This window comes from Dendropsophus ebraccatus, chromosome 2 (assembly GCF_027789765.1).
Source record: "Dendropsophus ebraccatus isolate aDenEbr1 chromosome 2, aDenEbr1.pat, whole genome shotgun sequence".
Taxonomy (NCBI): Eukaryota; Metazoa; Chordata; class Amphibia; order Anura; family Hylidae; genus Dendropsophus; species Dendropsophus ebraccatus.
The window spans coordinates 185,651,881-185,678,920 of NC_091455.1; the positions used below are offsets into that span (position 1 = coordinate 185,651,881).

The 27,040-nt window shown below is 42.1% G+C and overlaps 1 long non-coding RNA gene across 1 annotated transcript; it reads left to right on the forward strand.

The window, feature by feature from the left end:
* Positions 1 to 21,656: 21,656 nt before the first annotated feature.
* Positions 21,657 to 22,510, forward strand: LOC138784807 (uncharacterized). Its single transcript, XR_011361949.1, has 5 exons — positions 21,657 to 21,721; positions 21,824 to 21,908; positions 22,011 to 22,060; positions 22,193 to 22,261; positions 22,442 to 22,510. It is a non-coding gene; the product is annotated as an uncharacterized lncRNA (long non-coding RNA).
* The last annotated feature ends 4,530 nt before the right edge of the window (positions 22,511 to 27,040 follow it).

Consider the following 27,040-nt stretch of genomic DNA (forward strand, 5'->3'; position numbering starts at 1 on the left):
GCTAATAAGTACTATAAGCAGGTTACGCATCATTTTGTACTTGACTTGCTATGTAATTTTAGAGCACATAATGTCATTTTGATCTTCGTCTGCCAGAAGCAGTTGTGCATAAATGAAGGCGTATAATTCGGGTTGTTGCGTTTTGATGCCTCCCAAAACACAGACATGACAGGCTTGGGATTAATGTTGTGGTACCTTTTCAATGAAGTGCACGTTAATGTTTGCCTTTGAGTGTGTGTGAGTAAAGGTCACTAAGACAGGTGGCTTTCATCGAGGGTGATTACTGAGAGAGGGCATTTATGCTGTCTGCCTATTTTAGAAAGCGACTGAACACAAGCATAAGCATTGCACTTCTTTTTTGCACTAATGAAGTTAAATAGTCACTGGTGTTTTAAACAATTTCTCTTCATTTCATCATCTATGTGATTCCTGATATATTAGTAGATCACTTCATTTACCAAAAAAGACCAAAAAAGCAAGGTAGAACGCAGAAAGTGGGGGCGGGTCTTAGCTTGTGCTCTGTGCAGCAGAGGGGGAAAGCGAGTCTGTAAAAGCTTGTGCTGTGTGCATACAAGCTGAGTATGTCTTCCTGCTGAAAATGATCTACACTGCTTCTAAGATACAAATCGAGCCTTTCCTCTCAACTCTCACCACCCATAAAGCTCAGGGCAGCTGTCTCTTGTGTAAATACCAGTGTCTCTACTGCTGTATGTCCATAATGCTGCCAGTACTACAATGTAATCCCCCCTCCATTTAGCCCCTTCATTGCTTCTGCTGTTTTTTTTGCATTTCAGTCCACATAGCACTTTGCAAAGCAAGGGTATCAGTAACCCCTTCTTCCGCCATATGCCATCTATGTTAGAGTACTATGGGAAACAATAGTGCCATCCTGTGAATTAACTACTCTTGACAACAGCTCCTCTTGGCACCAGGGAGCAATGACTCAAGAAAAAAACTTGTACTGAAACAAATGACTAAGCACATTGTAATTACCAACTAAACTTGGCTTTTCTTGAACCCCCTAATGCACCATAACATACCAGGACAACATGGGGGCATTAAAGGTATATGGAATTAGCTTTGGCACTGCTTTAAAGCGTAACTGTCATGGGTTTTTTTATTGCAGAAATCAGTAGTATAAGCGATTTTAAGAAACTCTGTAATAGGTTTCATCAGCCAAAAAAGCCTCCTTCTGTACTCAAGAAGCAATCTCCCAGCCTCCTCCCCTGACTTCTTATCTGTGCATTATCAGGCAAACACGTCTTCATTACAGAGAAGCCAGTGAAGACGGGCTCTGCTCTCTCCATTGTAAGCCTATGAAGGGGGAGGGGCAGAGGGAGATGAGGGAGTAGGAAGAGGTGACATGAAGGTCAGCTGTTTGTAGACTCTCTGGGCAGCTAAAACGCTAAATTCAGGTGTCAGAAAGGTCAGTGCTTATCTATGAACTTACTGAGAGAAGATTGTAGGGTGTTGTGCTGTGCAGGACTGCTCTGTGCTCAGTCACTCCTAACAGCCCCTCCCCTCTCCATAGCCACATAATGGAGACAGAAATCCTGCTTCATCTGAAGTGAGGGGGGAGGCTGGGAGATTGCTTTTTCAGTACAGAAGGAAACTCTTTTAGTACATAAAACCTATTACAGAGTTTCTTAAAATCGCTTGAACTGTTGATATTTAATGTTTTCAGAAAAATGACCCTGAAATGACAGTTACACTTTAAGAGTCAGAAAACTGTTACTAATTTCTGGCATGGAGGGATAGCTGCGACTAAATGCCATATTCAAAGCAGACAGCTTTATTTAAAGGGGTACTCCAGAGAAAAAAAAAAGTTCAAGAAAATGATTAGCCATCGACTACGCATTGCTCCGTTTAATAGGAGGTGTTTGATCAGCTGCTGATCAGAGCCGCCACTTAGGCTGCATTCCCACGTTCCCCATCAGGATCACGGACGTGGAATGCATGTACCGGAGTCCCCCCGCGCCCCGGCAGCATCTGTAATTAGATGCTGGGAGCGGGGGAGACTGTATTCATAAGCGCCGCACTGTAATGAATCAGTCGCGCGGTGCTGTTACTACAGCGCGGCGCTTATGAATACAGACTCCCCCGCTCCCAGCATCTAATTACAGATGCTGTCCAGGCGCGGGGACTCCTGTACATGCATTCCACGTCCGTGATCCATCAGGATCACGGAACGTGGGAATGCAGCCTTAAGCTTCTATATCTCTGAATTGACAGGCTGCTTAGCCGCTTGTCACTCACAGCTGGTTGTACAAGCTTTAGCAGCGGCTGCGGTAAGCTGGGAAGAGTGAGGAGGACACCAGGAAGCATAGGAAGGTAAGTATATTTTTTTTATTCTTTACTTTCTGTAACTTTCTGTCACCAGTTAATTTAACATCCCCCCGGAGTGCCCCTTTAAATAACAAGCATCGGTGGTGGAGAGAGACGGATCAGCTCCCTGCAATCACGTCACATTATCATGGCAGCCGGAGGCCTGTACTAGGTCCTTGTGGCTGCCCTGATCTGCTTCTTCATCTACTAGCAGATCACAGATTACACTGTATAATTCTAGTACTGCATTGATCAGTATAAGCAAATAAGTCATTAGACATACAGGTCATAAATATATATATTTTTTTTTTTGCAGACTCATCACCAACAGCTAAGGGCTGGGTTCACACTATGTATATTTCAGTCAGTATATTTCAGGCCTTTTAGCAACCAAAACCAGGAGTGGATTAAAAACACAGAAAGGATCTGTTCACACAATGGTGAAATTGAGTGGATGGCCGTCATATAACAGTAAATAACGGCCATTATTTCAATATAACAGCCGTTGTTTTAAAATAACAGCAAATATTTGCCATTAAATGACGGCCATCCACTCAATTACAACTTTATATGAACAGATCCTTTCTGTGTTTTCAATCCACTCCTGGTTTTGGTTGCTATGAGGATCTGACTTGAGGACCAAATACAGCCTCAAATATACGTAGTATGAACATAGCCAAGATATGTATCTAATGTATAGTAAAGCATTGGTGCTAGTAGTCAGATCACTAAACAGTCAAACGATCAAAATGAAGCGGCTCTGCACACATTCCTACTGCACGGGGCATCAGCAATAGGAGCCTATGTATACATATTGCTAACGTGAAGGGGTTAAAGACCCAAAATGCAAATAAAAAGACCTTTAAATGCAATAGACTAGAATACAGTCCGTAACACATTATCATCGAACAATGTATTTACATCGATTTTCTGAATACAATAGGGGGAGATTTAATAAACTGGTGTAAAGTAGAACTGACTCAGTTGCCCCTAGCAACCAATCAGATTCCACTTTTCCTTCCTCACAGATTCTTTGGAAAATGAAAGGTGGAATCTGATTGGTTGCTAGGGGCAACTGAGCCTGTTCTACTTTACACCAGTTTGATAAATCTCCCCCTATGAGTCCTGATAATCTCTAAATATAGTGGAAATCAACTTTAAAACCCAAAAAGTCATGTGATGACAAGGCAGCTTCGCTATAGTTCTGACAATCAGACCCCATTTTGTTACACTGTTTGGCCCCCATTTTGTGTTATAATTAGAGGTACATCCGAGCCACCAGTAATCAAAGGCGGAAAGTTCAGGTTCGGACTAACGTGCTTGAGTTCGAGGTTCGTTCATCTCTAGTTGTAACCTAATGTTATCCTATTCTGTTATTTCTCATGTACCATCATCCATGTAGGATTATAGATACATCACTGTGATAGATAGGATGCAAGTCGATCAATAAGTAAAGTGCTTCTCATATAAATCGAGAAATGTTTGGACACGGTTCTGGTAATATTTCACTTCTAACAAATCGCTGCTTTACTTTTCCTATTTTCCTGCAGATAACACTCACTGTAGATATTGACTAATACTTAGGATGAAACCTAGATCCATACAGGTATACATTTACTGATGGTTTTTAATACTTTTCCAATAATATCTTATTTGTGTGTGCAGTTTTCCTACAGCAGATAGACAACTGGTTTAAAAAGACATACATTTGTTTTGGTGCAGAAACACAGCACATTTTCTGCATCTGTTTTGCAGGAGATCCGTGCATATGAACATACCCTTAAAAAAGGGGCACTCCGACAAAAAAATAAAAAAAAATCAACTGGTGTCAGAAAGTTATATACATTTGTAAATTACTTCTATTTAAAAACACCAAGTTTTCTAGTACTTATCAGCTGCTGTATGTCCTGCAGGAAGTGGCGTATTCTTTCCAGTCTGACACAGTGCTCTCTGCTGCCACATCTGTCCATGACAGGAACTGCCAAGAACAGGAAATGTTTTCTATGGGGATTTGCTACTGCTCTGGACTTTTCCTGTCACAGACAGAGATGGCAGCAGAGAGCAGGCTCAAAAGAATAACCACTTCCTGCAGGACATACAGCAGCTGATAAGTTTTGGAAGATTGGGCGTATTTAAATAGCATTAATTTACAAACCTGTATAATTTTTTTAATACCTCTTTAAAGTGTTTCTGTCAATTGAGGTGACTTCAGGATGTGCTGTTCTGTTTCCAAAGGTATGAGCAGCACTTTATCCGGCCCTTATATCACTAGTATATGGCATTTTCCCTCTGGTTACCACCCTGCATACTCCATCTGTGTCTGCTTTTCCTATTCTAAACTGCTATGTGGATCCAGAGCAGCCTCTGTGCTAAGTCCTATACACTAAATACACCGTAAAAACACGATTCTGCAACCCTACCTCACTGTAGCAAATATTCAGTACTAAGAAGTCTATAGGACTGTGAATACAGTATTTTCTGTAGGCAGAAACCTTACATACTCTCTGTCTGTTTCTCTGCAAATCCAGAATTCTTCCCAGAAGTGAGAGCTATCCATCTGTAGACAATTTTTTCTGGGGGGGAGGGGGGTGTCATGGTGTCAAGGACAATCCATGCCAAGTCTCATGATCATGACCTTTTTTGCCAACCAGCTTCCTGCTCTGTACTGATGAGAGACAAGAACCCTGAAACAGCCGTCTACAGATGGGTATCTCCTCCTCCTTGGAGAGATTCTGGCATGGGAACCACAAGCTGGAGACAAGAGTGATGCTGTTTTTGGAAGAGAGTGGCCATGTTTTCCTAGGCCCGAATAACCCTTTTAAAGACTCTTAGACTTGAAGGAAATCCACATTCCAATAGGTGGCACCAGAGAACAATCTCTTTCCACTATTTCTATCCATATTTTTTCCACTAGCACGTATCACCACGTATTTATGTCACATATAAATTACGTATACAAATATGCATAAAGTAATACGCTTACCCAGTATATAGTTGAAGTAGATATGTATGAGCATATAAAATGATATAAATGATATATGCCGTATGAGAATACTCCATCCCGTCTTAATCCCTTCTTCAAGGATACAGATAAGCATGCATTAGGAAAAAAAAAATCTTTGCAAAGTCCCCATAGGAGCTGACATAATGCATAATAAAGAGGCTCAAGTTGCCAAGAGACCACATTGCCCTTAGGTATTCAGACTGATAGACCCTATCTGTACATTTGTGGTAATTGAGCATGGAAAGTCATCTTTAATGGCACCTATTGACCCATGATTCACTAAGCAGGTTCACATATATCTCTCTGTGAGAAAAAGTAAAGAATTATAAACTATTCATTAAAAGTTCTACAAATTCTTATCCTCTAACCTTCACCACTACCTTTTTACGATGGCTTTTTGTTCTCTAAGAACCAAAAATCAAGAAGAAAGGTTTTCGAGAATTAAACAGTATAAATTGGTTTCATTTCCCATATGAATAATATTCACTCTGAATCTTTATACTTTATAGCATATTCCATTCATTGCCCAGAAATGATCATTTCAAAATAGCTGCCAAAGATTCTTCTCTATTCTCATTCTGTGTTCACTTTCAAAATGTAGAGATCAAATCCTTAAAGTGTCACTGTCGTTAAATCTTTTTTTTTTTTTTTTTGCAGAAATCAATAGTACAGGCAATTTTAAGAAACTTTGTAATTGAGTTTATCATGAAAAAGCAGTTTAAAGCTCTTCCCCCATGTCTTCATTGTTCTCTATGGAGAGGGGAGGGGTGGAGGAGATGAGGCACCAAAACAGGACAACGAAGAGTTAATTTACAGCTCCATCACTAGGCTCTCTTCTCTGACATCAGCACTGACCTCTCTGACCTCCTAATAGGGGCTTTCAGCGCCTCCCTGCTGTGTAATCCTTTGTTCTCTGCTCTCTGCTGCAACTAAGTGCGAATATCTATTCGATCAAACAGTATTCGCTCATAACTAGTGAGGACTCTTTCTGCTTGGAATACTCCTGATTGGTGTATTGAGATTATAACAATGAATACAAAAGAATAGAATTTTAGTCAATTCCATTGACTTTTTTGCATTGGAGGAAGCAGTCTGTAATGTTTAAAGGGGTACTCCAATGATTTTTTAATATATATAATTTTTTAGATCAACTGGTGACAGAAATGTATACAGTGCAGTGTGCGGGAGAGATTCAAGCACTCACCGTTGTTGTCTTCCAAATCTTTATTGCGTAGAGATCATAGGAGGGAGGGGATGGTGGATCAGTGAAGGTGCAGGCGCATCACCTGGGATAGCTATTTCGGGACTCCTCCCTTCCTCTAGCCAGGTCAGATACGTCACACCCAGGGGAGTGTTTTATACACACAGTGAACAGTGAATTACATGTGAAGATAAAAAGTAATGCCAAATAACGTTACAAAAATACACTCAAATCATTGCGTTCGTTCAAACCACTGGCTCCTGTGGCATCCAATCTAGAAATCCACAGTGATTCCCTTTGCAGTAGGAGTCGGTGGCGATCGCCACCATCCGCTGGTTGGTTAACTCTTTCCAGACCGATAAAACGAAGCACCCCTGCGTCCCCGGCGTGAACAGATTTTACATGCTCGATAAGCCTGGGAACCCCTTTGTTGGACCTTATCGAGTAGCAATGTTCTTTAAACCGGGTCCACAGGGGTCGCTTCGTTTTACCAATATAGAATCGCTTGCAGGTGCACACGATCGCATACACCACGAACGGGGTCTTACAAGTAATAAGATCTTTAACTCTACATCCGTTAACATTGAGATTGATGTATGACAGATTCAACATTTTAGCGCAGTATTTGCACTGACCGCACCATTTATTACCAATGATAGGTGCTTGAGTCAGCCAGGTACTAGGGGAGGTGCTTCTATCAATTTTATTGAGCGCATCTCCTATTGTGCCATTTCTGCGGAATGTGACAACTGGTGGCTGCAATGTGAATTTAGCAAGATCTGGATCCTGTTGTAGCAGGTGCCAATATTTACATATAGCTTTTCTGATTATATTGTTTTGGGGAGAATTCTGAAAAGCAAATGAGAAGAAAGGCTTCTCCATTTGTTTCTCTTTATTATTATAGATAAGCTGCTGCCTATCTAATTGAGAGGCTCGCTGGAACGCTGTCTGGATTATGGGCTTAGGGTATGCACGGGCTATTAATCTTTCCTCTAGTTCTTGCGCTTGGGAGATGAAAGAAGCGTCAGTGCTATTTACCCGCCGTAACCTGACCATTTGGCCATATGGTATGGCGTTACGTACATGTGTAGGATGGGAGCTGGCATAATGTAAAAGTGAATTGCACGCCGTAGGTTTTCTATATACTGACGTGCCGAGTGAACCTTCTATTACGTCTACCTGTACATCCAAGAACTCTGGTGAGTTACCTCCTATTTTGTAAGTGAACAGCATATTGATGTTATTAGCACAGTTGAGATAATTTACGAACTGTAAACACTGTGTCATTTTCCATTTTGGAGAGGAAGAGATTGGCGTAGGTGCAGGAGACCGGCGTACCCATCGCGGTGCCGATCTCCTGCCCATACCAATCTCCCTCAAATAGGAACACATTATTAGTGAGGATAAAACGTAAGGCTTCACAAACAAAATTCCTATAGATCTCAGTCTTGCCACAGCGCAGCATGAACCAATTGATAGCCTCCACACCCACATCGTGAGGGATGCGGGTGTAGAGGCTCTCAACATCGATAGATGCCAAATTGTACTCATCCGACCACTGGATAGTATCCAGGGCTTTGATGAAGTCTCCTGAGTCCTTGACATAGCCGATAGTCCCTGGTAGTAGGGGTCTCAGTACCCAATCTAAATATTGGGAAAGGGCTTCTGTTGCTGACCCTATAGCCGATACAATAGGGCGCCCAGGTGGCTGTTCCAAAGATTTGTGAACTTTGGGGAGGAAGTACCACCTGGGCGACCTAGGCTTCGTAGGTAGTAGCCTCTCTGCCACTTTTTTATCTAAGGCTCCCGACTGACAATGTCTATTCAGGAGGCTCCGGATCTGTTCTTGAATTTTAGGGATCGGGTTCTTGGAAAGTCTCACATAAGTGGTGTGATCGCTAAGTTGGCGGCTGGCTTCTTGAAGATAATAATTCCGGGACATGACTACAGTCGCTCCGCCTTTATCGGCTCTTTTGATTGTCAGATCGGGTCTTTTCTTGAGCCACATAAGGGCTTTATGCTCCGACGGTGTTAAGTTGCTAATTGCTCGAGGGTAAATCAGTGACTTTACCTCTTGGGTCACAAGTTTGTGAAACAGATCAAGGGGACTACCTGGTGTCACCTGGGGGCAAAAAGTAGACCTGTTGCCACCTGTAAACACATCATCAGTGGGGTATTGTGATTCCCAGAATTACCTCTTCTTTCATTCAAACAACCCCCGAATTTAAGAAACCTCCTTGTAAAAAGCGCTCTGACATCAACAACAGAGACTGGCACCTTCCCCTGCAACAACAGAAAATGCAGCACATGTCCCCACATATTACAAACAAACACAATCCGCATCCCCAACACGCAGCGAGACTACACAATCACAAATGCTTTCTCATGTCCATCCTCCAATGTGGTCTACATGATAAAGTGTACACGATGCCCCACAGGGATTTACATTGGGGAAACAAAACAGAAACTACAAACTAGAATGAACTTACATAGACATACAATAAAAAGAAGTCTCAACACCCCTGTAGGCCAACATTTCTCAGGACTGGACCATAGAATAACAGATTTAAGGGTTATGGTCCTCAAAGGTCACTTCCAGAGTGACAGAGAGAGGATAGTGTGGGAATTCAAATTGATAAAAACATTCCAATCATTAACACATGGATTAAACCTGGCACCTGGATTTATGACCCACTACATGGACACACTCCACAGATAAGACTGAACTGACCAACAATCTTGGACTTCCAAATAACCTTTAATTTACAACAAGTCCTTTTTATTGCCTTGGCTTATCTATGTTATGTATATACCCCCTCACCCCCCCCCCCCCCCCCATTCACAGATGTCTCTCCCTTCTGGCTTGTAACATCCCTAAAATGTTGTGCTGTTTCTGTAAGTCATTCATTTGTGAACTTGTCTGACGAAGGGATCTTGTGAATCCCGAAAGCTCACAGCTCTAACAGTTTTTTGTTGGCCAATAAAGGTATCACTCCTAAAATACTTTGATTTCAAGTATTTACCACGATATGGACATGTCCTGGTGAAATGTCAAGGTTTTTGACACACTTTAACCTTCTGACATCAAATCTCGCAAGTCTTAAGTGGAATAAAACACATTTTTCCTAGAATAGCTACACATTGATCATGGCTCTAAATTTAGAGTGTTCTGTACAAAGCTTCTAACACAAAGTACACAAATAGTGGCCCACCATGATACCAGCATGATTTAGAAGAGTACTAATGTTAGTTATACAAATGAAAAAAAAACATAGCTTAGTAAGATGCACACTGTGGGCCACTTTTACACAGTACTATTTTGGTCAGTGTTTTATATTAGTACTAGTACTAGTATTAGTATTTATATAAGTAGCCCTCTCCATTATGTGCATGAGCCCAGCTGTCCTGGATATTCATGAGAAGCAGAAAACTCCACCCACCAGCTGCTGATTGGCAGTTATCTATCCATGCTGTGTTTAGGCAGTCAGCTGTCAATCAGCACCTAGAGAAAGGGCTGAGGGGTGTGGCAAGAATTCTATTCTACTGCATATTAGGAGATCGGTTTAACAGAATTATGGAAGTAATACACCAATCTGTTCAGCATTTCTGTCACTAGTTTATGTTGCTTTTAATTTAAGGCAGCATAAACCTAGTGACAGATTCCCTTTAATTTTCCTTGGTTTGCAGCAGATCTTCCTATGAGAACAGGGAATGTGCTGCTGAATAGAATAGAAGTGTGGTAACCCAGGGGTGTAAGGTGTTGTGTGCAGAGCTAGATGTTGCGATATCGCTAAAGCATGTGTAACGGGGATCGGACCCAACACACACCTGTTAGAAATGTTCCTGTGTCCCCTCTGTAGTGTGATGGTGCAAGGTATAAACACTCAGACTCCAGGGTAACGATATAATGATGATCTTTACTTGACAGTCTCTTTAAGGCACAGTACAATACCTTGTCAATGACTGTGATTACAAGGTGCGGTTTGTAGCTTGAGATTTAGTTTTGCCCGCTAGCTTCCTTTAAGGGATCTTGGATATTCTACAATAACAGATAAACTGAGATGGGTAATACTTGTGGTTCTAGAAATTGTCTGGCAGTTACCATTAGAAGACTTGTACTTGAGACCTGAGGACTACCTGGAGGGGACCTGTCCAAAACATACTCAAGGTTCGCTCATATAAGCCTGTTTTGTAGTATTCTTTCAATCCCTCTGGATAAACATTTACATTAAATTAATCCAGTATGTTTCTCACCTTTTTAGAGGAATGATCTTTGTGCTGTCTTGTTTTGTTAACATTTACCTCGGAAGGGGGGGGGGGGATGGGGGAAGAGAGAGAGAGAGAGAGATTGATTTCAGAATAAATCAATAGAGATTTTTGCTATTAGGGAATACCCTACCAAACAATGCTTAGGTAAGTGGTACATATTAATATAATAACCAAATGAATTCTGGGACCCCATCAAAGCATTTCCTAGAGTCTCTCATCTGCTGAATTGCCTTCTTCCCATAGTATACCTTATTCCTACATTAGAAATGCATATGCACCTTGCTGCCCATAGGTTCAGATAACATCAAATAGGTGCCAAATCAACAGGAACTATCGTATTTTCTGGCGTATAAGACAACTTTTTAACGCCTAGGCAGTCGGGGGTCGTCTTATGGTGGGGGAGTTCAAAAATGGCCCCTTCCCCACCATATGGGACGACCACTACAATAAAAAACAAACACTTAACTCATCTGGGGCCCGTTCCCGGCCTCTGCGCGCCTCCTGTACCATTCCCGGGGCAGGCAGTGTGACGTACACTGCCTGCCCCAGGAACGGGACAGGAGGCGAATGGAGGCCGGGAACAGGCCTCAGAAGAGTTAACTGTTTTCTTTTTTAAATGGTCACCGTGGTCAGGCAGGGGTTAACATTTTCCGGTGTATAAGGCGAACCCCTGACAATCTTCTTGAAAGTAAGGGATCGTCTTATCCGCCCAGTCACCTTATACTCCGGTAAATACGGTAGTTTTTTCTCCTCCAACAACAAAGTAGAGTGGTATATATAACGTCTATGGCCTGTAGATTTCCACTTTTGAAGTGACCCTTTATTTCAGAAATCACTGGGGGTTTAGAATTTTGTAACCCACAGCTTCTCGGTCTCCATATGTAGGTTAAACCAGGACCCTAATGTGTTGTTTATTGCCATTTGTTCTTATTGTTGTTTTAATTGTTCGTGGAGATAAAATGTCCAGTTCTTTACAGTCGGTTCATGCCACAAAGCCTATCATATTTCTATAAAACGTGAAAGCCACTGGGAACACGTTTAAGTCTATAACCTTGATCTACTGTATATCGGGTCACAAATATGATACAACAGGGAACAATGATGGGAGGGAAATATTAAATGGCATTGAGCATAGGTTTGTTCTAGACTTGTATAGTTCGAGGTAGAATGTGTTGGTTTCATTTTCTGTAAGTTTCAAAACATAAATAAAATGTTATTCTCGAATTGTCTTGGTATTTTTTTTCCTGTATACTCTCACAGTTGCCATTACATTATTAGCTACAGGTACATATAGCTACCCGGGGGTCTGTTTGGGTCTTAGTGCTAGTATGCCCACAATCTCATGATATAGTTTGGAGAACCATGTCGCAAAATGCTCCCCTCACTAGTTTGGTGCCATCTTATTGCAGGGCGCAAGCTCCATAGACTTATAATAATATATCTAGAGATTGATGGGGGTCCAAAATAGAGGCTCAGTTTCAAGATATCTAGAGATCTGGCTTAGCTTTAGGCAGGAGTGGGGTTACCCAAGGTTTTAGTGTCTTTCTAGGGTCCCAGGAACTGATCCATTTTTACTGTAGCTCTTTTTCTTTGGATTTCTCCATCGAGCAGGCTATATCTGAATCATATATCTGAAGAAGGGAATCGTTAGTTCACCGATCCTGCAACTACAACCCCCATCATGTCCTGCTAGCAGCTCATGATGAGAGTTTTGCAGCTTGAGTCTCTCCAGATTGCAGAACTACAACCCCCATCAAGTCCTGCTGGCAGCTCATGATGGGAGTTGTAGTTTTGAAGCTGGAGAATCAAAGATTGGGAAACAATTAGTGATGAGCGAAAAAGCCAAAAATGTATTTTGCGAGGTTAGCAAATTTTGGGTCAAAGTCATTTGCAAATCAAATTCTAATAAATCTGAATAAAACAGCCAAACTATAGTAGCTATAGTAGCTCATACAATTTAAGCCATGGACAGCAGAGGGCCTCGGTGGAATAGTGGCATAAAATATATAAACTTTCTAATAAACCATTTAACCCCTTAACGACCGAGGGCCCGGGCCCTGGCAGGGCGTACATTTACGCCCTCCTGCGACAAGGCCCAGGCTGAGGGGGCGTAAGCGTACACCCTGCCGGGGAACGGGCTCAGGAGCTGAGCTCACTCCATAGCAGGTGAGGGCCGGCTGCTATCAACAGCCAGGCCCTCACCCTCAAGGCGGGCTGCTGCGATCCCGCAGCTGCCTGCCATTAACCCCTTAAACGCCATGATCGTGCCGTGACATTTATGTTAAGTGACATGAGCATCTCCTGTGACTTACCGATCGGGACCACGGAAGTGTGTCTGCAGGGGTCCCGATCACACTGCCCTTACCTTCCTCTGTGCAGTCAGGTCTTCAGCCTTCTGATACAGTCTTCCACAGGCAGGCTGTATCAGAAGATCACAGATAACACTGATCCCTGCTATACTATGGCATAGCAGTGATCAGTGTGTAGAATCTAATGTACTAATGTAAAAAATCCCTAAGGGGACTATAAAAGTGTAAAAAAAAAAAAAAAATCAATAAAAGTTTTTAAAAAATGTCCCGAAGCCCCTCGCCCAATAAAAGTGAAAATCGCTTACCCTTCTCATTTTATACATAAAACACATAAAAATAACAGTTAATTAACATATAATATACCGTAGCGTGCATAATCATCCGATCTATTAAAATAAAATATTATTCCCGCACGATGAACGGCTTGAACAAAAAAAAAAAAAATTAATAAAAAGCGATCAATACTAGTGATGAGCGAATAGTGAGATATTCGAATATTCGATATTCGTACGAATATCCCGCGAATATTCGAATATTCGATCGAATATTCTATCCCATTAAAGTCTATGGGAACAAGTATTCGATTAGTGAAAAACATCTATTTGACCATTTGGAGGGTAAAACCCTAAGCTGGGGGATTTGAACGCATATCGAATATTTATTGAATATTCTCGGGATATGCGTACGAATATCGAATATTCGAATATCTCACTATTCGATCGAATATCTATTCGATCGAACAGTATTCGCTCATGACTAATCAATACATCTGATCTAGAAAGAAATGGTACTAATAAAAACTAGAGATAACGGCGCAAAAAAATTATGCCCCATAGGTTCCTGTAGGTGTAAAATTTAAAGTGCTATAAGAGTCACAATAAAGCCATTTTAAATATACCTATTTGCAAAAAAAAGTTTTACTGCTAATAAAAATAAACCTTAATAAACCTAAATAAAAAAAAACCTTAGAAAACCTATGTAAACATGCATATCGCTATGTTCAGACTGAACTATAGAATAAAGAAAAAATGTCAGTCTTACTGTAAAGTACATTACGTAAACACACCAGACCTGATACCAACAAACTGTGACTGGATAAAATTACCATACCAGACCTTATACCACCATATACTGTATATATATATATATATCCAGTCTGTCACTGCAAGGTAAAATGGGACAATTCTAATTATTCTAACACTGTATGAGGGGTGACTATTATGCATAAGGAGTTCTTTTAGCCCTACAGGAGCTGCAGTCAGAGGGCAGCTTTCTATATAGACTGTGTGGGATTACAACTCCCAGTGTGATCTGTTTGAGTCTTTTTTTTTGGGGGGGGGGGGCAGACAGATCACATTGGGAGTTGTAGTCCTATAATGTCACAAATTCTGTAGAAATAAAAAAAAAAACACTTATGCTTCTTTGTAAGCTATCAGCCAGCATATCCCCCTCCCCCCTTACACACACACTATCAGTGCTAGTGTATACTTACAGGAGGAAAGAGCTGTCTCTCTGCAGTTGCCTGCGGGAGAGGGCTAGGGGTCAGAGGTCATCCAACTTGGCAGGATGCCCCTCCGTACAGGCAGCTGACAGGCCAGACAGTAGAGCGGCCTCTAGCTGCTGCAGGGGGAGAGGAGGCTCCAGGCAGTGACAGAGGTAAAAGGTGCAGCCATGCTTTACCTCCCCCTTTCTCTCTCTCTCTCTGCACACTCTGATGCCGTGCCCCCTGCTGGTAAGTGTTCCTTGGCATTTCTACAAACATCGTTCTCCCCTGGTTAGCTAGTGTCCTGAACAGCTAACCAGGGGACATCACACACAGTCCCCACTGCCGGGCCCCTTGATAAGCGGGGCCCCATAGCAGCAGCTACAGCTGCTACTGCGGTAGTTCCGCCCCTGTACAGTGCAGTTACATTCAGTGACTTACAGGGGTCATCTTCTATACGTCACTCACAAGGGGGTGTCTTCTCTGATCGGAGTCGCTCACATTTCTTTATCTCCTCCATCTTGCCTGGCCATCATGAAGACTTCCCCTGGTGGTGTCTCATCTCCACGGACTCAAGAAAAACATTTTAGGCTTCTTGCTCCAGCACCATCCTCCTCACTGTAACAGTGCTCACTTTGTGCTCCCATGTAGTATTTAGACCCAGTTTGAGCCCTCAAATAGTACTTAGGCCCCCCCTTAGGTCCCTTTGTCGTCCCCCCATAGGTAGTCTTCACAAGAAGATAGTCAACAACCTGCGAGTAACGCCAGCCCCAATATGTTTTTTCCCCATGTAAGAATCCCCCTGTAGGAAATCCACCCCTTAAGGGTTTAGACATGGATTTGTTTTAACATTATCAAACAGCTCCTTTCAGCTCAGCTTCCTGGACATGAGATGAGTCATATTTTTAGGTTTTAAACAGACTCGGCCATTACAGAGATTGTTATCCAGCTTTCCCAGGTTCCTACCTCTGCCTGCTCTTCAGCTCCCTAACCTCTACTTGTACCAGGGTGCCACTACCCATGGGAAAGCTGGGTGACCTCCATCATACTGACTGCAAGATGCTGGAAAGCAGGGTGACCTCCATCATACTGACTACTATACAAGATGCTGGAAAGCAGGGTGACCTCCATCATACTGACTACTATACAAGATGCTGGAAAGCAGGGTGACCCCCATTACACTGAGTACAAGATGCTGGGAAAGCTGGGTGACCTCCATCATACTTACTACAGTATGCTGGGTGACCCCCATTACACTGAGTACAAGATGCTGGGAAAGCTGGGTGACCTCCATTACACTGAGTAAAAGATGCTGGGAAAGCTGGGTAACCTCCATCATACTGACTACAGTATACTGGGAAAGCTGGGTTACCCCGACCATATGGACTACAAAATGCTGGGAGACCTCCGTAGACCTCCGAGAATTCCGTAGTCTGGACTTATCCTTATACTCAGTATAATTCCAGACTAAGGAATTCTCACAGAGAACTCTTCACGGATTCCACAGCTCGCCCCAGCTCGTGGCCACACACATCTCCGCCTGTGCTGTAGACTCCATTCTATGCACAGGCGGATTCCGCCCTCTGCCTGGAAAATGAACCCGTTCATTCTTTGGGCAGACAGCGTAATCCGCCTGTGCAGAATTCCGTAGTGTGGACAAATCCTCAGGCTGCATTCACGCGTTCCGTGTTCTGTCTGTGAAACACGGACGACATGGACAGTGAATGCCTGTACTGGACAACCCCCTCGGGATGATGTGTCAATATCATGCCGGGAGCGGGGAAACAGTTTGAATCTGCACAGCTCTATCACTACAGTGCCGTGTAGATTCAAACTGTTTCCCCACTCCTGGCATGATATTGACACATCATCCTGAGGGAAGGGGGTTCTGCATTCACTGTCCATGTTGTCCTTGTTTACGTACAGAAGACAGAACATGTGAATGCAGCCTAAGATGCTGGGAGAGCTGAGTCACCCCCATCATACTGACTACAAGATGATGGGATAGCTGAGCAGTACTAGTGCCCATCTTGGGGAAAGGAAGGGGTACTGTATTGGCACCAGGTCCTGCTTGGCATATGGGGAGAACTGTATCATACAGGAACACCCCCCTCCCCCTTATATACTAGGCCCTGAACACACAGATATTGGTGATGAGACTTCTGCACTCCATGGCTCCGCCCCCCGGGTCACCCGTGACTCCCAGCTGGGAGGGAATCGCCAGTCAGAGAATACTGCATATGACCACAGGGATTTCCTCTCAGCTGGGGGCACTGTGTGGGGATTATATATGTATTATGCAGCTGTGGGCTCCCTGTAGTGGCCAGGCTGTATATGCTGCAGTCCCCATACAGATCCTTCAGGGGAAGCTCCTAGATCCGGCCCCAGGCGGAGGGATATCACAACAGCACAGGCAGTGAGGAGATGAGGAGAAGTACGCATGCTCGGCCAGAGAGGCTCTCACATGGACGGACAGAGGCTGCTCTACTGGAACAGCAGGGGGTGCCACCCCTGCTGTCAAAGGTAAGTATCTTTTCAAGGAGAGATAATTTTAATGAAGTATAAATTATAAACTTGCATACATTTCTGTTCTTTAGTGAATTATACATAAATCAATTGGTGGCAGAACCCCTTTAAGGCCATTTCAGGCCCGGTCCTAAAGGGGTTAACACATGCCAATCCCCCTTCAAGTAACCCTATGGGTATCTGATAGCAATGCCCCTTTATAGCAGCATTTTCTATGACAGCAAAGATCTCATCATACTACAATGACATGTATGTGATATTTATGTAATATTTTATTAGCCTGTTCTTGGAAATGTGGGTTATATAACATAAATCTATTATTATGTAACATTATTCTATTAATATTATATAAGGATAATTCATATCTTGAGAGGTACTTGAAAAAAACTAATCGAGATTTTCCCTTCATACAATCCTTCTGTCCATGCATAGGCAGCTGCCAGTTATCAGTATTATATACTAGGATGCAGCATCATTAGCATATTGCATATATGTATGTATGACATCATGATGATGTCACAGTGCTGAGCAGGGGTAAATTCCAGCTCACACGCTGGCTGTTACCTTTGATGGGCAAAGGATGGGGACGAGAACGTCTATGGATGGTAAGTACTACAATATATTCATGTTATGTCTATGGGCAATGGAGTGAATTTATATGGGTGCAAATTCTCTAAATAAACATTCTAAAAACAATTCTTTATTTTTCAGGGATTTTTGAGCTGCGATTTGCATTTTTAATTATATTAATAATTCTGGTGCTGATCTTCCTGGGATGGTTTATTGAGTACCTGTGGTAAGTTACTGTCACCATGTACTGTATGTTTATCTTGTCTTTGTTCTATAGGAGTCACTCCTAATGGTCACTGTTGTTACTGTAGAGCACAGGGTCATCTTTACAACCTTCTTCATTTCATTTTTAGTATGAAAGTCATTGCCTGGAGAAAAGAGGGCTACTCTGCGTGCCCAAGGTAAGTTTATTTTTATAACCCATATAACAATAATATAACTCATCTACATGGTGTCTATGTTACTATCAGGAGTGGAATCCTCCACGGCTACTTGTCTTTTTTACCTGTCTTATGTATAATTGCACCATTCACACCGTAAAATAGTTTACATCTTCTATTTTACAGAAAATCCTTAGAATTTAATTCCTGAGGACGAGGTCATCATATGGATTCAGTCAGTGGCAGGTTAGAGTGGTAAGTATATGCTATAATTCATTATCATCATCATCATCATCAATCATCAATGTAAAGAATATGATGACAATGTGATTTAGAACACCAACATGATCTGATGTACTGACCTGAACCTAATCTTATTATCAAATCTAACTTTATGTATTGTCTAGTTTTAATTTTTTTTTTCCAGAACATTCAGAGTCCTGAAGCAGAGGAGAGAGGAAAATAAAATGTTTAAAAAAAAATCTTCAAATAAAAACTTCAAAAAACCTACATATATTGGATTTTCTGTCAAACATGTCAGACATGTCTCCTGTGGCCAAGTATAGGTAGATACAATGCTTTATGTAGCCAGATATACCCATGCAGTCAAAAATGGTCAAATATGTCCCCTATGGTCAGCAATGCCCCCTGCTGCCAGATAGGCCTGATAGTAATTTTAAGCACCTACTATATGTACGCTGTGCCCCCAGTTTTTGTATACACATGTAGGGGGACATGTATCAACGGGCGTACAGGGTTTTTCCAGCGGAAAGTGCCGATTTGCGCATTATTTTATGCGCAAATGGCGGATTTGCAAATAAAATATTCGCAAATCGGCACTTTCTGCCGGGTACGCTGGGGGGGGCGGGGAGGGGGCGTGAAGGGGGCGGAACGGAGGGCGCGGACTCAGAGTCCGCGCGATTCACCATCCGTTCCGCAAAAAGATATGCCGAAAACCTACTCCAGTCCTCAGCTGGCGTAGGTTTTCGGCTGTGCGCACCGACGCGCACGGGATTTATGTAAAGGCAGTCCGCCTCTACATAAATCCCCGTAGCACCGGAGATGCGGGGACATTTATAAGTCTGGCGTAAAAAACGCCGGACTTAATAAATGTCCCCTGTAGTGTCTCAGTACAGGTGTGCCACTAAGTCTTATAACACCTGTTTAAAGGAAAACTGTGGGCAAAATCTATTGTTTAATATGTTATTAGATAAGCAAAGTTAAACAAATTCCTAATTACACTAATTATGGGAAATGCACATATAGTGCTAGTTCCCCTCAATTTAGTAGATCAGACAGGGTTCAATTTCTCTAAAAAAAGAAAAGTGACCGCAAGACCTGGGTGTATGTACCTGAAGGGTCCAGCAGGAGGCGCAGTATATGTTGAAGTATAGAACTAGAAGTCTATGCAGAACTATGTCTCCACATTTTCCTCCTTCCTGTTCAGACTTGAGTAGGATAGTACTTTGGACACAAGAGCAGCAACAAGAAAAGCCATTGTTAAGCTTAAGGCCCTATTACACCAAACGATTATCGTCGATATTTGGCCGACATCGGCCTTTACGGTCGATAATAGTCTTGTGTGATAGAAGACAAAGATTATCTGAAATGAACAATGTCATCTGATCGTTGTCTATCGTTGCCCTTCAACAAGTTGAAAACAATTGACTAAGATAGCAACGATATATTGCCGTTGCTTCGTGGAATAGGAGTGGCGGCATCCGACTGCTGATATCTTCTATGGGCTGCCTGGACGATATAGGCAGGAAATGAAAGTACTGGAGGAAGACATTGTCTACAGCTAGAATGCTAAAAGTCATAGGAAACTGCATAAGTATTATACTAAGAATAAACCTTCTTTAGGCTATGTTCACACTGCGTATGAATCCGTCTGTAGTGCGAATCGCAAATATACGCACGTAGTTTTGAGGTTGATGCGTTCGCTTGAAAGTATACGATATACGGCCGCACAGTGCACACTACGTATGAGCTTACGGGCGGATCGTATACGGCGCCTGGAAAAATGAACAAGACCATTGTTTGAGGACGGAAATGTTGAAACTCACGGCCGTGGATTTTCATGCGGTCCCGTACGAAGTACTTATTTCAGCCAAATTGAACTAGATTTTTCGATCCAAAAGGTTCTGTGTGGTTGACGGGGCTGGGCGAAGATTTCCAAGTATATGACCTGTTTCAGATCGCTACGAAACAAGCTAGAGAAGCATAACTGTACTATGGGCGTATGTTCGCAGTTCGTACGCATCCGGCCGCATGTCGATTTTTCCCACGGCCGTAGTTTCAGCCGCACATGTACGGCAGCGTACAATCTACGGACGGATTCATACGCAGTGTGAACATACCATTAACCTCATAATGACTGATGATATTGGTGTCTGCCATGTTTGGGTGCAGTGACTTGTCAGAAGTTTGTATCAGTTGGGGTCCAACTGTCACCATGTACTGTATAAATAAAGATGAAATGACATTTAACAAACTCCAGCCCCCACTCCAAACAATAAATCTGGGTTATTACCAATTACTCTGCCCCCCACCAGGGTTGTTTTAATACACTGGTGGGCCCGGTGCAAAGCCCTCAAGAGAGGGCCCCCCCCTTCCCTTTCGGCATTCCTCCCCCCACGCTTTATCAGAATCGGTGCTCCACACACAGTATGCTCTATACATTCCCTAACACCTTCTTGCTCTATACATTCCCCAACATCACCACCCAGCAGGTAAGCCCCTTACTGTATACACAACGGGGGAGATTTATCAAACATGGTGTAAAGTGAAACTGGCTCAGTTGCCCCTAGCAACCAATCAGATTCCACCTTTCATTCCTCACAGACTCTTAAGAAAATGAAAGGTGGAATCTAATTGGTTGCTAGGGGCAACTGAGCCAGTTTCACTTTACACTATGTTTGATAAAGCTCCACCTGTATATACACTGTTACTGTGGATCTGTTGTGAGGCAGCTGGCCCTAGCAACCAATCAGATTCCAGCTCCCTGTGAAAATCAAAGAAGTAATCCTATTGGTTGCTAAGGCTTCCACCTGCCGTTTCTGCTGGAAGTTGCAGGGCTAATTATATCACCTGTGTGTGCAGTGTGGAGATTCTCCCATTCATCTCTATGGGGCGCCGCTCTTCCCCCTCCCCCTCCCCTCCTGTACATCTGGTAAGGACGGGACCTGCGCTCTAACCTTCCCGGGCACCCAATATATCTGTGTGGCGAATTTGGGGGTCGAACGGTTTAGGCGTTTGTAAATTTATAGAGGACAGACAGACAGACTTTCATTTTTATCATATAGATTTTATTAGCCTGTTCTTGGAAATTTTGGTTATATAACATTAATCTATTATTAAATAACATTATTATTATTATTATTATTATTATTATTATTAATATTAGTATAATTCATATATTGGCAGGTTTTTGAAAAAACAAATCCAGATTTTCCCTCTATACAATTCTTCTGTCCATGCATAGGCAGCTGCCAGTTATCAGTATTATATAGGAGGATGCAGCATCATTTGCATATGTGTATGTATGTATGACATCATGATGATGTCACAGTGCTGAGCAGGGGTAAATTCCAGCTCACACGCTGGCTGTTACCTTTGATGGGCAAAGGATGGGGACGAGAACGTCGATGGATGGTAAGTACTACAATACTGTATATTTATGTTATGTCTATTGGCAATGGAGTGAATTTATATGGGTGCAAATTCTCAAAATAACAACAATTCTTTATTTTTCAGGGATTTTAGAGCTGCGATTTACATTTTTAATTATATTGATAATTCTGGTGCTAATCTTCCTGGGATGGCTTATTGAGTACCTGTGGTAAGTTACCATGTACTGTATGTTTATCTTGTCTCCTAATGGTCACTGTTGTTACTGTATAGCACAGGGTCATCTTTACAACCTTCTTCATTTCATTTTTAGTATGAAAGTCATTGCCTGGAGAGAGAAGAGGGCTACTCTGCGTGCCCAAGGTAAGTTTATTTTTATAACCCATATAACAATAATATAACTCATCTACATTGCTACTTGTCTTTTTTTTTACCTGTCTTATGTACAATTGCACTATTCATACCATAAAATAATTTATATCTTCTGTTTTACAGAGAATCCTCAGAATAATATTCCTGGGGAGGAGGTGATAATATGGATTCAGTCAGTGGCAGGTTAGAATGGTAAGTATATACTATAATTCATTATCATCATCATCATCATCATCAATGTAAAGAATATCATGAACATCCTCAATGTGATTTAGAACACCAACATGATCTGATGTACTGACCTGAACTTAATCTTATTATCAAATCTAACTTTATTGTCTAATTTTATCTTTTTTTCTTCTTTTTTTCCAGAACATTCAGAGTCCTGAAGCGGAGGAGAGGAGGAGAGAGGAGAACAAAATATTTAAAAAAATCTTCCAATAAAAACTTTAAAAAACCTACATATATTGGATTTTCTGTCAAAGCTCATGAAAGATTGGCTGATACCGATCACAAGTGTATGGCTAATCTTGTAGCCAGACATGCCTCCTGTGGCCAAGTATAGGTAGATACAATGCTTTATGCAGTCAAATATTTTAAGCACCTACTTAATGCATGCTGTGCCCCCAGTTTTTGTATACACACGTATTGTCCTAGTACAGGTGTGCCACTAAGTCATATAACACCTGTTTAAAGGACAATTATGGGCAAAATCATGGGCAAAATCTATTGTTTAATATATTATTAAATAAGCAAAGGTAAACAAATGCCTAATGTACACTAATTATGGGAAATATATACATATAGGGGGAGATTTATCAAACATGGTGTAAAGTGACACTGGCTCAGTTGCCCCTAGCAACCAATCAGATTCCACCTTTCATTTCTCACAGACTCTTTGGAAAATGAAAGGTGGAATCTGATTGGTTGCTAGGGGCAACTGAGCCACTTCCACTTTACACCATTTTGATAAATCTCCCCCATAGTGCTTTTTTCCTCAATTTAGTAAATCAGACAGGTTTCATTTTCTATTAAAAAAAAAAAAAAAAGTGAGGTCACGACTTTAGTGTATGTACCTGAAGGGTCCAGCAGGGGGCGCAGTATATGTAGAAGTATAGAAGTAGAAGTCTATGCAGAAGTATGTCTCCACATTTTCCTCCTTCTTGCTCTTCCTGCTCTTCCTGATAGAGTAGGATAGTGCTTTGGACACAATAGCAACAACAAGAAAAGCCATTGTTAAACTCGAGGCCCTATTAAACCAAATGATAATCGGCCGTATTCGGCCAATATCAGCCTTTATAGGCGAAAATAGTCTTGTGTAATTGAAGACAATGATCAGCCGACATGAATGATGTCTGCTGCACGTTGTCTGTCGCTGTCTTTCAACAAGTTGAAAAACAAATGACTAAGATATTAACAATCTGCTGCTGTCGCTCCGTGACAATCCTGTAATGTAATGTAATCACATTGGAAGTGACAGGAGAGGTATCCGCAGTGGATTTCGCTGTGAACTCACAGTACGAAATCCACTGTGGATATGTCCAGTGTGAATCTAGCCTAAAAATAAACTGTATGGTCTACATATTCATCAGATGTATCAATCAGCCAGATGCACTAAACTGAGATCACATACTGTACGTCTAGTTTAACCCCTTAAAGACAGAGCCTGAAATGACCTTAAGGACCGGGCCAATTGTCACTTTTGCGTTTTCGTTTTTTCCTCCTCGCCTTCTAAGACCCATTACGCTTTAATTTTTCCATCTACAGGGCCATGTGAGGACTTGTTTTTTTTCAGGAGCAGGTTTACTTTGTAATGGCATCTTTCAATCTGCCATAAAATGAATGACGGAACCCCAAAATATCATTTATGGGGTGAACTTGGGTCAAAGAATTTGATTCCGCAAATTTTGGGGGGGCTTCCATGTTTACATTATGCACTTAACAGTAAAACTGGTATTTTTCCTTTATTAAATAGGTCAGTCTGAACACAGCGATATGCATGGTTACTAGGTTTTCTTACGTTTTACTATTTTTATTAGCAGTAAAACATTTTTTTTTTGCAAATAGGCATATTTAAAATGGTCCTAGTGTGACTCCTATAGCGCACTTATTTTTTCACTTACGGGGTCATATGGGGTGTCATTTTTTGCATCATGATCTCTAGTTTTTATTAGTAAAAATTTTTCTACATCAAACGTATTGATCGCTTTTTATAAATTTTTTTATACATAAAATGTCATTAAGAAAGAAGCAATCTCTGCGTTTTTTTACTGCTTTTTGTTCACGCCGTTCACCGTGCAGGAATAATATTGTTTTATTTTAATAGATCGGACAATTACGCACGCTACGGTATATATTATGTTAATTTACTTTATTAGTTTTTATGTGTTTTATGTATGAAATGGGAAGGGGGGTGATTTTCCCTTTTATTGGGGGAGGGGCTTTGGGGCATTGTGTAAAACATTTATTTATTTATTTTGTTGCACTTTGATAGTCCTCTTAGGGAACTATCTTATACATACAAGACCTCCGGCAGTCAGAAAATGCGATCGGGACCCCTGCAGACATGCTGCGGGGGTCCCGATCGCTAAGTGACCGGAGATGCTCACTTATACTTAAACTCCGCAATCGCAGCATTTAAAGGGTTAATGGCGGGCGACCGCGAGATCGCGGTCGCCCACCATTGAGGATGAGGGCCTGGCTCCGTAGCATGGGACCGTGCCAGGGCATACATTTACGCCCTCGTGCCTTAAAGCCCAGACAGCGGGGGCGTAAATGTACGCCTGATGTCCTTAAGGGGTTAAAGGGGTCATCGAACATTAGAAAAACATGGCCACTTTCTTCCAGAGACAGCACCACTCTTGTCTCCAGTTTGGGTGTAGGATTTGCAACTTAGTTTAGTCAAAGTGAATGGAGCTTACTTGCAAACCACACCTGAACTGGAGACAAGAGAGGTGCTGTCTCTGCTTTTGTCATCTGTGGCCCTAGCATCGCCTTGTTACCACTCTGTATATTATAATAATATTAATCTCAAAGTACTCCTATTCATGAAGCATTGGACCTCAACCTCACTATTCCTGGAGCTGTAACACAGAAGGAGCCAAATTGGAGCCCAGATGTCATCTGATAGTAAAACCACCGGCAAGATCTCTACACCACTAACAGAATCATTCAGTTTGATGGGGCCCGGGTCAATGACAGCTCCTGAGGTCATTTGCTCAATTCTGAACACATGACAAGATGAAATCACTCTAAACGTCCGGAGAAGAATGTACCTGGAGACATACAGTAAAACAGAAGGCAACTGAAATTCATTAATGTAGCAGTTAAGGCAATAAAAATGAAGGGACATGGATTCTAAGGCTAAATCCAGCAGGAAATGAAAGTACTGGAGGAAGATATTGACGTCTACAGCTAGAATGAATGAAGAAACTGCATAAGTATTATACTAAGAATAAACCTTATTTAACCTCTTAGTGACTGATTATAGATGTGTCTGCCATGTTTGGGTGCAGTTCTCACATTGTGATGTATATATTCATGAAGTTGATCTTGTAGGTACGAGCCAGTGTATCTAGGAGGAGCTCAGCAGTAATACACAGATGGGCTCCTGCTGCAACTGCCAGTATAAGAGTTAATTTCAACCCTTTTACGACCTTTGGTCATTGATGCCTCAATGCCCAGGTCGTGTTTGGACATCAGCTTATGGGATCAGCTTATGTTACAATCTTGTGACAGCAGCAGGGGAGAGAGGGGAGGTGGCTCCCCGCTCTTCCCACGCGCCCAGCCTTTGCTTCCTCCCCCCACCGGCCACCGTAGTTAGGAAACTGGAAGCCTGAGTGATGGCAGAACCTCGATGGACTCCAGCAGAGAATTCTCCCTCTGTAGAGGGAGAATTCTCTGTCAGGACCTCTATAGATGCTGCGGTCGTTGCGGCGGGTCCCAGGCTATCGCTGATAGCTGTGACCCGCTGCGGATGACACAGGCACAGCTCCTGCGCCTGTGTTATCCTAGATTGTTAATTAATGTCACTGCAGCATCAGCACTATAGGGTGTGATCAAGGGGTACTGATGGTTACTATGGCCTGGCTTGACAGTGTGCCCAGGTCTGCCATTAATATCTGCCTAATAGGCCATGCCGGAAGCATTTAGTATAAAGGACTATGGATTTAAAAGCATTGTACTAGCCATAAACAAAGTTACATTTTAAGTGTGACTATCATTTCAAAAAAACTTCTGACTTGTCAGAAGTTTGTATCAGTCGGGTTCCAGGTGCTGAGACTCCTTTAAAAAAAAAAAAAATAATAATAATTAATAAATAAAGGCAAAATGACATTTAACAAACTCCAGCCCCAACTCCAACCAATAAATCTGGGTCATTACCCAATACTCTGCCCCCCCACAATGCAATCATGAAGTGCTGGTTGTTTATTAATGCCTTCTTAAGGCCTCCATGGCTGCAATGACAAGCCTGCTAGAGTAGTCTGCTATAGGCTGTACTAGCAGAGTGGCAACTGAATAGATCAATTAAATATGTTATGCATTGATCTAGAAAAGCAATCAAATGATTTCTTATAAAATTTCCACAGGGGACCAAACAGGTGTACAGAAAAAATGTTCCCTCTGCCTAATAATAAAAATTCTATTCACCCTCCTTTTACCATTTTTTTAACCCATTCACATCAGCCATACAGCTATATACGTTCCTGCTGCAATACTCCGTGCAGCAGAAATGTATATTAACGTTCCGAACAGTGAAGGGGTTTTAAAGTGTGCAACGCCGTTTCAATGTGATTAGTCCTGCACACATTACTGTCCCCAGACCCGAGCATAATGACAGACAGCCGCAGTGTTTAATGTAGATGCACAGCGATTGCAGCATTTAAGTTAGTGACCGGACAAGGACCTAGAGTCTGCTGTCAGATCGCCGATAACACTGATGACTGCTATGCTATGGCAGTATATGCAATC